The following is a 7,989-nucleotide window of genomic DNA, read 5'->3' as shown; positions in this document are numbered from 1 at the left end:
AAAGTCAAACAAAGTCAAACGAAGTCAACCTACAACTTGGAACCATTGTAGGCCCTTAAAACCCAATCAATATTTAAAACCTTTGTGTTAGTCCCATGATCATAATAAAATAAATAATATTTAAAGCAGATAAAACACATCATATTCCTATGAGAACTAAGCATGATTCGCTCTTCACTCATGCCCCTTCATGAATATGTTTCATCACCTGAAAAGCTTCTCTCTACTTCTCCCCACTACTCGCCATTAGAAATGGGTCGTTGTAGGGCTAAGGTAAAGACAAGGCCAAACAAACCACCACTACAAATCCCTTAGTTTCCAGACGTTGTTTGCTCGACGCCAGGTAACAAGCGTTAGCATAAAATTTAGTTTCTGTGTTTTTTCGATGCTTTTCTACATACGTCACAATTGGGTCTTCACACAGAAAGCGTCGAAAATTAACATTCCTTACTGCACGTGACTAAAATCCATCCTGGGACTTCAAAATTTTAGGGAAAAAATAAGCAGGCTTTTTCATCAGCACAATTCTACAGCCCACAACCTTTAGTTCTCATCAGCACTACTTTCCCACAACTAAACCCTAACTTTTCTATGCTTACGATCGATCTCATCTGATCTCCTAAACCGCTTGAAATTGTTGAATTTTCATTCCTCTCTTCAGTATTATCTTCAATTATCGGTAATCCCCTCGCTCTTGTCATCAATTTTCCGTAGTTTCCTTGTTATAGGCATCAATTTCGTAGTTTTTGGTTGATATATCACTCAAATTAGGTTGCTTATGAGGCATCAATGTCAGAGTATTGTCCACTCTGAATTTTCCATTGAAGCGGCTTCCGAAGCTTTCTCTCCTCCATTGAAGCAGCTTCTGAGGTATGATGTTTTACCATTAAAATCACCGAATATCAATTTCACAACTTAAGGGTTTAATTTCACTCTGACATTTACCTTTAAAGTCATTCTCAAACCCTCTCAATCGATTTCCACCACCACACCACTGACATTTACGACGAATGACTACGCTCAGGCCATGGTAAACGGTGATGCTAATCTAGCCACGGTGTAAGTTATTCTACTAAATTTGTTTTCGTCTGAATTATGTAATTAGGGTTCTAAATTTTTGTTCGTCTCTAACATTGCTGAAACCGAAAGATGTTTATATTTTTTTAAATGTTAAATTAGCTTGATGTGTAATCTCCTGTGGTCAAAGCAGTAGATCCAAGCAGAAGCAAATGCCTGGCCGGAGAGGTTTTTTCCTCGAATTTTTAGTTATTTTATTTGAATTGTTTTCTGTAATTTTGTTGATTTTTGAGTGTATATTGAGTTTGAAATTTTAGTTGAATTTTCTAAGGTTTATGTTTTGGTTAATCTGGTAGAAGTTTTCTGGATTATTTTTGTTTATGTTGAGTATATTTGGTGGTTTTGAAGCATTGTTGTTGCAATTTAGATTTTTTTGGGTTAGATTTTGCATTTTCATTGATTTTTGTCACAAACTAGTAAATTATGCTCTACTGTTGTTGTTGCCCAGCTAGGGTTTTGCAGTGAAACTTTTCTATAGATTGAGTTTTAAACTGTTAATAGATTAAAAAAAATAATAAAAAAAAAAATAAAAATAAATTGGTGATTGGTTGCCATCAAAATTGTAGAAAGAATAAGCATGATGAAATTCTAGTATTTGGATTCAGTGTTGTTTATACACTATATAAATCGTTATCAAAGTCTTTTTTTGGCTGTCAAATTAGAACTAGAGAGAATTATTTTTTTCTTTACGAGGACTTTTTCTCACATTTATGTTGTCTGTTGTGGTTTTGTATATACAAATCTGAAGATATTATCCAACAACTTTTTCCATTCTGTTTTGTATTGGTTAATCTATCTCTGTTAGCAATGAAAAGTAGGAGCTGCTTTTGTTTTTTGTTGTTTTGAATGGATGATTTTCTCCTGCTTTTTCAGCACATTTGTTTCTATCTCTCATTTGTTTCATCCTTAGTTACACAGTAAGGAAAAAAGAAATTGCTGCTCATTTGCCTTTTTTTATATAAATTTATTCGGTTTAACATGTAGATTGCAACAATGGTGATTCTCAGCATCCCAGACTGGAACTTCTAGGTATTGATTACATGCCCCTGAATCAACAGGTATTTTATTTAATTTTTATAAAATGCAGTTTTCAAAACTCTATAAAAAATCAAAGAGCTCTAGATATCTTCTAAGATCAAGATATTGTATATATCTTCTCCCAATGTTACCCATTATAGAGCTTTAAACTTAGGATTAATAGCATTTTTTAATCCCAACTTTCACCAATTTATTTTTATTAATCCCAACTTTGGATTATCTACAATAATCCCAACTTTCACCTGCGTCTTCTTTCTTCAATCGGGTTTACTGGTTACCTGAAGAAAGGGTCAAATTTTTTTTAAAACAATTTATATGACACGTGTTGCACTCTAATTGGTTAAAAAATATACAAAAAAATTAATTTAAATTAAAAAACAAAAAACAAGGAAATTAAAAAAAAAACCAAAGACCACCAGCGTTGGGTGGCTGGTGGCCGCACTTCCTTAGAGACCTACACCCCACTTTTCTGACCTGCCAAAACCCCCCAACCCCACTTTCCGACCTGCCGAAAACCCTCCTTGCATCGGAAACCCTCCCATCACTCCCCTTGATTGCGTTATCCGGCAATTAGAGGAGAGAGAAAGGGAGCAGGCTGCGGTGATTTTGAGGGTTTACAGGTGGTTTCGGGGGTGGGGGAGGTGATTTCGAGGGTTTACAAGTGGTTTCGGGTGGGGATGGGATGGTTTCAGGGACGTGGGCTTTGGTTGTGGGTGGTTTCGGGTTTTATGGGTGACGGTTCCGGCGCAAGGGTTTGGCTATGGCTGGTTTAGGGGGTGAGGGGAGGTAGAGGGGGCCGGTTTTGCGGGGTTAGTGCGGTTTTTGGGGAGGTTTTTGGGGTTGGGGCTAGGAAGGCAGTGGTTTAGGGTTGGCTATGGAGGAAAGGGCCACCGCCAGTGGTTGTGGGCTGGTGGTGGCTGGTTTTGTTTTTTTTTTCTTTTTTTGTTAATTGATTTTTTTTTATTTTTTTTATTTTTTGGACCACTGACAGCTTGACACGTGTCAAGTGACCTAGAAAATTAGGTCATTGACTTTTGTTAACCGGTTTGGGTATGAAGAATGATAGACCATATCAAAGTTGGGATTATTGAGGAATAATCCAAAGTTGGGATTAATAAAAATAAAGTGGTGAAAGTTGGGATTAAAAATGCTATTAATCCTTAAACTTATAGTCGAAGTTTTCAAGATAGTGCAAGAAAGGTGGTACGACTGTCGCGTGTCTACCAAAAATAAACCTAACTCTGACCTCCTAAAAATGTAATAGGGTAAGTTAGGGTCGATCCCACAGAGAATTAGATTATCAAATTATTACTTGTGTGTGCTGGAAACCCCTGATTTGAAGAATGACTATTACGATCTTATATATAAAACTACAGACTTGAAAATAAGTTAAGTACGGAGATGTAAAACTAACAGTAAGAATTAATATTAAAAATCAAGAATGACAAAATAGGATCGGGAGATATATTATAACATTGGAATACCAATTGTTCATCGAATTACATAAATCATGCATATATCTTGATGTTAACTAATGAACACCAACTAGTATTCAAAACTTCCCTTAATTGCAAATAAACCAAACAAGCTCTTGGAATATTGTCAAACTAACTAACAATCTAGAACAAGCTCTCTAGACTCGATTAATTAGCAGCATTAATAATTAGGAAGTAGCTAACTTAAGCCACAAATCTCACAAGCTCGGATTCGTGCAACTTAAAGGGTTGGTAATCATAGGCATCGGACAAGTTTTAGTCACCTATCAAATATCTAAGTGCTACTAAGGAGTACTAACCCGGACAATTACGAATCACAATATAATACTCTAGCAATTAAACTAACAAATTATACTAAAGATGGTCGGTTTGTAATATAATCTGATAGTTCATACCAATAAAACAGAATACCAATCCAATCAAGAAATAAACATACTACTGTCAAATTACCCGCATTCTTATTCTCACAACACAATAATCCAATGTATAATATATCTCCGTACCCACTAATAATCTAGACTAACATATCACGTACTGAATGTAAAACAATGGAAGATATATAAATCATATTGCTTAAAGAATATAAGAAAATGAAAGTCAACAACTATAAACGAATTCAACAATACTTGAAACTACCACCTAACATGATAAAAACGGAACAAAGAAAACAAAAATAAACTAGCAAATTCTATTACTTAATTGAACCAATTCATCAACTGCTAAAGTATTACATGCAAAACTGCAAACTAACAGTTAAATTCAAAGTACCAATTTCTAGAATGGAAAATGCGAGAACAGCCACGAACAGCTAGCACCCAGGTAAACTACCTACTTCACCGCTACTGCTCTCCGCTGCTGTACTGAGTTTATTTTCTGGTTTGTGGCTGAATTCGCTGCCCATAGTAATGCCTCCTCTATCATGCAATTTAGCTTCTCTCCTCTCTGATTTGGTACCCCAAAAACAGCCCAAAATTATGTAAATCTTCCCATCTTAAAAAAAAATGTCGTCTCCTTCCAATTCGGCATCCCAATCTTATCACCGGAAATCTTTGATCCCGAACGCTCTCATCCTTATCTGATTTCATCTCTATCTTTTATTGCTTGACAAATTGATAACCGTCAATCTCGCTCAAGGGATTTACTCTTTGGCTTACCCGCAAGAACAGTGAGACAATCAAGAGTTTGAGCTGCTCTCTTCTTTCTAATATGTTGTGTGACAGCTTGTTATACTTCAAGGCCCAACTGTAATAGCTTACACAATAAAACAACATTGGGTTTGAAATAGTTGAGAGTCAATGGGCTTGTAAACTTTGCTTCTCTTAACCGGAGTGTCGTAATATGCAATTTGTGCCAATATTTTCTTTCCTAAACACAAATAAATACAATAGTAGTAGTACGTGCTTCCGAAAGAAAATTACTTAATATATCATTAAACCATTAAATATCAATATAAAATTGAGAGTTTAATGAAATAAAATATAATATACTTTTATGACTCTATCAAAAGGCCCATAAGCCTTATGGGGAGGAAAATGGATCTGCAAATGCTCAGTCATCATCAAAATAAATGTTGGTTATAATCTCATAGTTCCTAATACTGAGAATTGTTGTATTGGGTGATTAATCAATGCAGCCAATTTAGGTGGAATTGGTAATTCAGTCAAGATGTTCTCTTGGGATAACAAGTATGCTTGTGTACAGATCCTTCTAATGAAGGTAATTACATTGAAAAATTTTGATTATATATATTGAAGCAACACTTAACCATGTCATAATTCTTTGGAGTTTTGCATATTAACGAAATTTCATGGGATCATCAGCTTGTTAGGTAACGTTCACTTGCTCATTATATGTAAGAACTAAAAATTAAATGCAACACAAACTTGTATTTTATAGGTTTTGTTGGATGGAGATGGTTGAGCATATACTGACACTCTGAAGCAATATAAGAGTGTCAAAGCATATTTCTTTGTTTGAACTTATTTGCAGAAAAACAATGGTGACAATGTTCCCATGACTCCGGGTCAATCTTTTGTATCTATTCTTATTTGTAATGTTTAAGGTTTTGGTGCATATGCACTGTCTAATAGTACAGATGAGATCGAGCATAAGCTGACTATTTCTTTTCCCTGTTCTTATGATCAGGAGGGCTGGTATTCCTACTCGCGTCAAACAATTTGTTGGTAACTTTAGTGTTTATATTTGTTGGTAACTGTCTATCTTACATACGTCTTAGCTTTTGTGCTGCCAATTGATGATGCTCATGACTTTTGTGTTGGTGTAAAAATATGTGGTGTGTATTTGGTTTATGTATGGTAGTGTACGTGTGTCTTAGATTTTTGCATGTGTGGAAAAAGTGTGCAGTGGCAATGTGGCCTTCTAGACTTCACAGGCCTTTGCGCGCTTGCTTCCCAAGTTGTATCTTATTTTTTATGAAAAATTTTACTTTGCCATTTATTTCATCATTTTTCTTTATAAATGCTTTGCAAGTACCAAACTCATCAAAAAATATGCTTATACCATTGCATTCCTTCAGATAATTTTTTTACCCCTGTATTTCTTCTAACAATTAAATATTATATACTTATTAATTTTTTTTAAGGTTTATGAATGCAACAGGAAAACAAAGGGAACCTACTGAAGCTGGAAATTAGTTTACTATGCACCTTCATTTAATTTGTTTATAGTTAGTTAGATAGTAGTTAACTTATGTAGGCTTCAATCTAATTTTTTAATTTAGTTGGCAGTTGATATATGTAATAATAATGATGATATTTTGGACATGGCTAGGTTTTTTTTGATCCATTAGTGATAGTATGTAGGCCAGGGATTGGATTTCAACTCTTTTTTGTTCGTTAATTTTGACAGAAACTTTATTCATTTTATAAATGTTTTATACCTTGCTGGTAGTGTGCTTCGTGTTGTTCACGTGGCTGAGCCTATTATACTCAGCATTTCCTTTGCCCTTTGGTTGCAGCTGCTATCTTGTTGATGTTGCCTGGTTCTTTTGCTGCTGCCTTTTGGCAGTGGCTTGGTTTGCCGCTAAACTGCCTGTTAATTTGCTAGCTGATGTGCCCATTTTTCTGAGATTTGCTACTTGCTGACTAGAATATGGGTTGCTGTTCCTGCCCTTCGCCTGCTTCCTGCCCTTGCTTTGCCTGCTAGCTACTAATGCCTGGGTTCTTCTGAAGTTGCTTAGTCTGAGCTGCTATTCTTCTGTTCTGGTTGTTGTGCTGGCTGCTGACCCTCATGCCTGCTGCCTTCCTCTCTGCTAGTTTGGCTGCTGTTGCCTCGTGGTTTTGCTGCTGCTGGCTTTTAATGGTGGTTGTTGTTGGTCTGATCTTCTCTGCTCGCAGCTACCATCTTGAGCTTGGGTGATATTTTGCAGCTGCTTCCTTGCTGGTTTCTCTGCTTGGGTGTTGCCTTGAAGCCTTTCTTGCTGCTTTCAAGTTGTTGCTTGGTCTAGCTGCTGCCTTTGTTGCCATGTTGGGTTTTTTTTTTTTTTTTTTTTTTTTTTTTTTTTTTTTTGTCGGTTGTTTTGGATACTTGTTGATGTTGATTTTGGTATTTTTTTTGCTTTGGTGGCTGGTTTCGTAAAGAAATTTTTTTATTGCTTTGCAGATTTCTTTGGCAATACAAATTTATTTATTAACCAAAAACAAAAAATTATTTGAAAGAACTTTTATTTAAATTATATAAAAAAAAACGGTAAAAAAATGTCTAGCGCTTTTTCTTGTCAAGAAATTTTGCTATAATCAGTTTCAAAATTTCCCGCCACTATTTTTGTGTGGACAACAAAAAGCGTCTCAATTGATTTTGGGACTAAAAACAACATCGACAATATGGACGGGAAAAAGCGTCTAGAAATTTGGTGGTGGTGCTTGAATACCGATATTTTCGACGGTTGGCATATTTTATTAGACATTAATAAGCGTCGATATTGAAGACAGTTAAAGGCGTCACAAAGTATTGGGATAAAAAGGGTGTCGAGATTTGTGACATGAAAAGGCGTCGCGAATTTCTCGACTCACTTTTTCTCGACGCTTTTATACAACGTCGAGAAAAAAAACGACGCTTTTCAATGCCGTAAATAATGAAAAAAGGCGTCTCAAAAGGACGGGATTTTTAGTAGTGAACATACAAACACAAAATCAGCAAAGCTGAGTACATAAGCGTAATAAAACACACTAACATGCTTTCATCCTAATAACACACAACTTACCGTGTTGCCCCTGTTTACAAGCACATAAAACATTCAACACCTAACTAGACCAATACAATTCTTTTTTATTTAATTTTGATTACACATCGAACGGGTTTCCAACCAAATCCCTGCCTCAAATAAATTGAGGTAAACTACACCGAGAGCTAACCGGGT

The 7,989-nt window shown here is 35.6% G+C and overlaps 1 long non-coding RNA gene across 1 annotated transcript; it reads left to right on the top strand.

The window, feature by feature from the left end:
* The first annotated feature begins 437 nt into the window (after nt 1–437).
* LOC110683070 lies at nt 438–2,520 on the top strand. The gene is made up of 2 exons (XR_002503555.1): nt 438–1,059; nt 2,062–2,520. It is a non-coding gene; the product is annotated as an uncharacterized LOC110683070 (long non-coding RNA).
* Nucleotides 2,521–7,989: the final 5,469 nt, after the last annotated feature.

Source organism: Chenopodium quinoa, unplaced genomic scaffold (assembly GCF_001683475.1).
Source record: "Chenopodium quinoa cultivar QQ74 unplaced genomic scaffold, ASM168347v1, whole genome shotgun sequence".
Classification (NCBI taxonomy): Eukaryota; Viridiplantae; Streptophyta; class Magnoliopsida; order Caryophyllales; family Amaranthaceae; genus Chenopodium; species Chenopodium quinoa.
The sequence above is the reverse complement of the archived record's forward strand: the minus strand, read 5'-3'. Positions and strand labels throughout refer to the sequence as shown.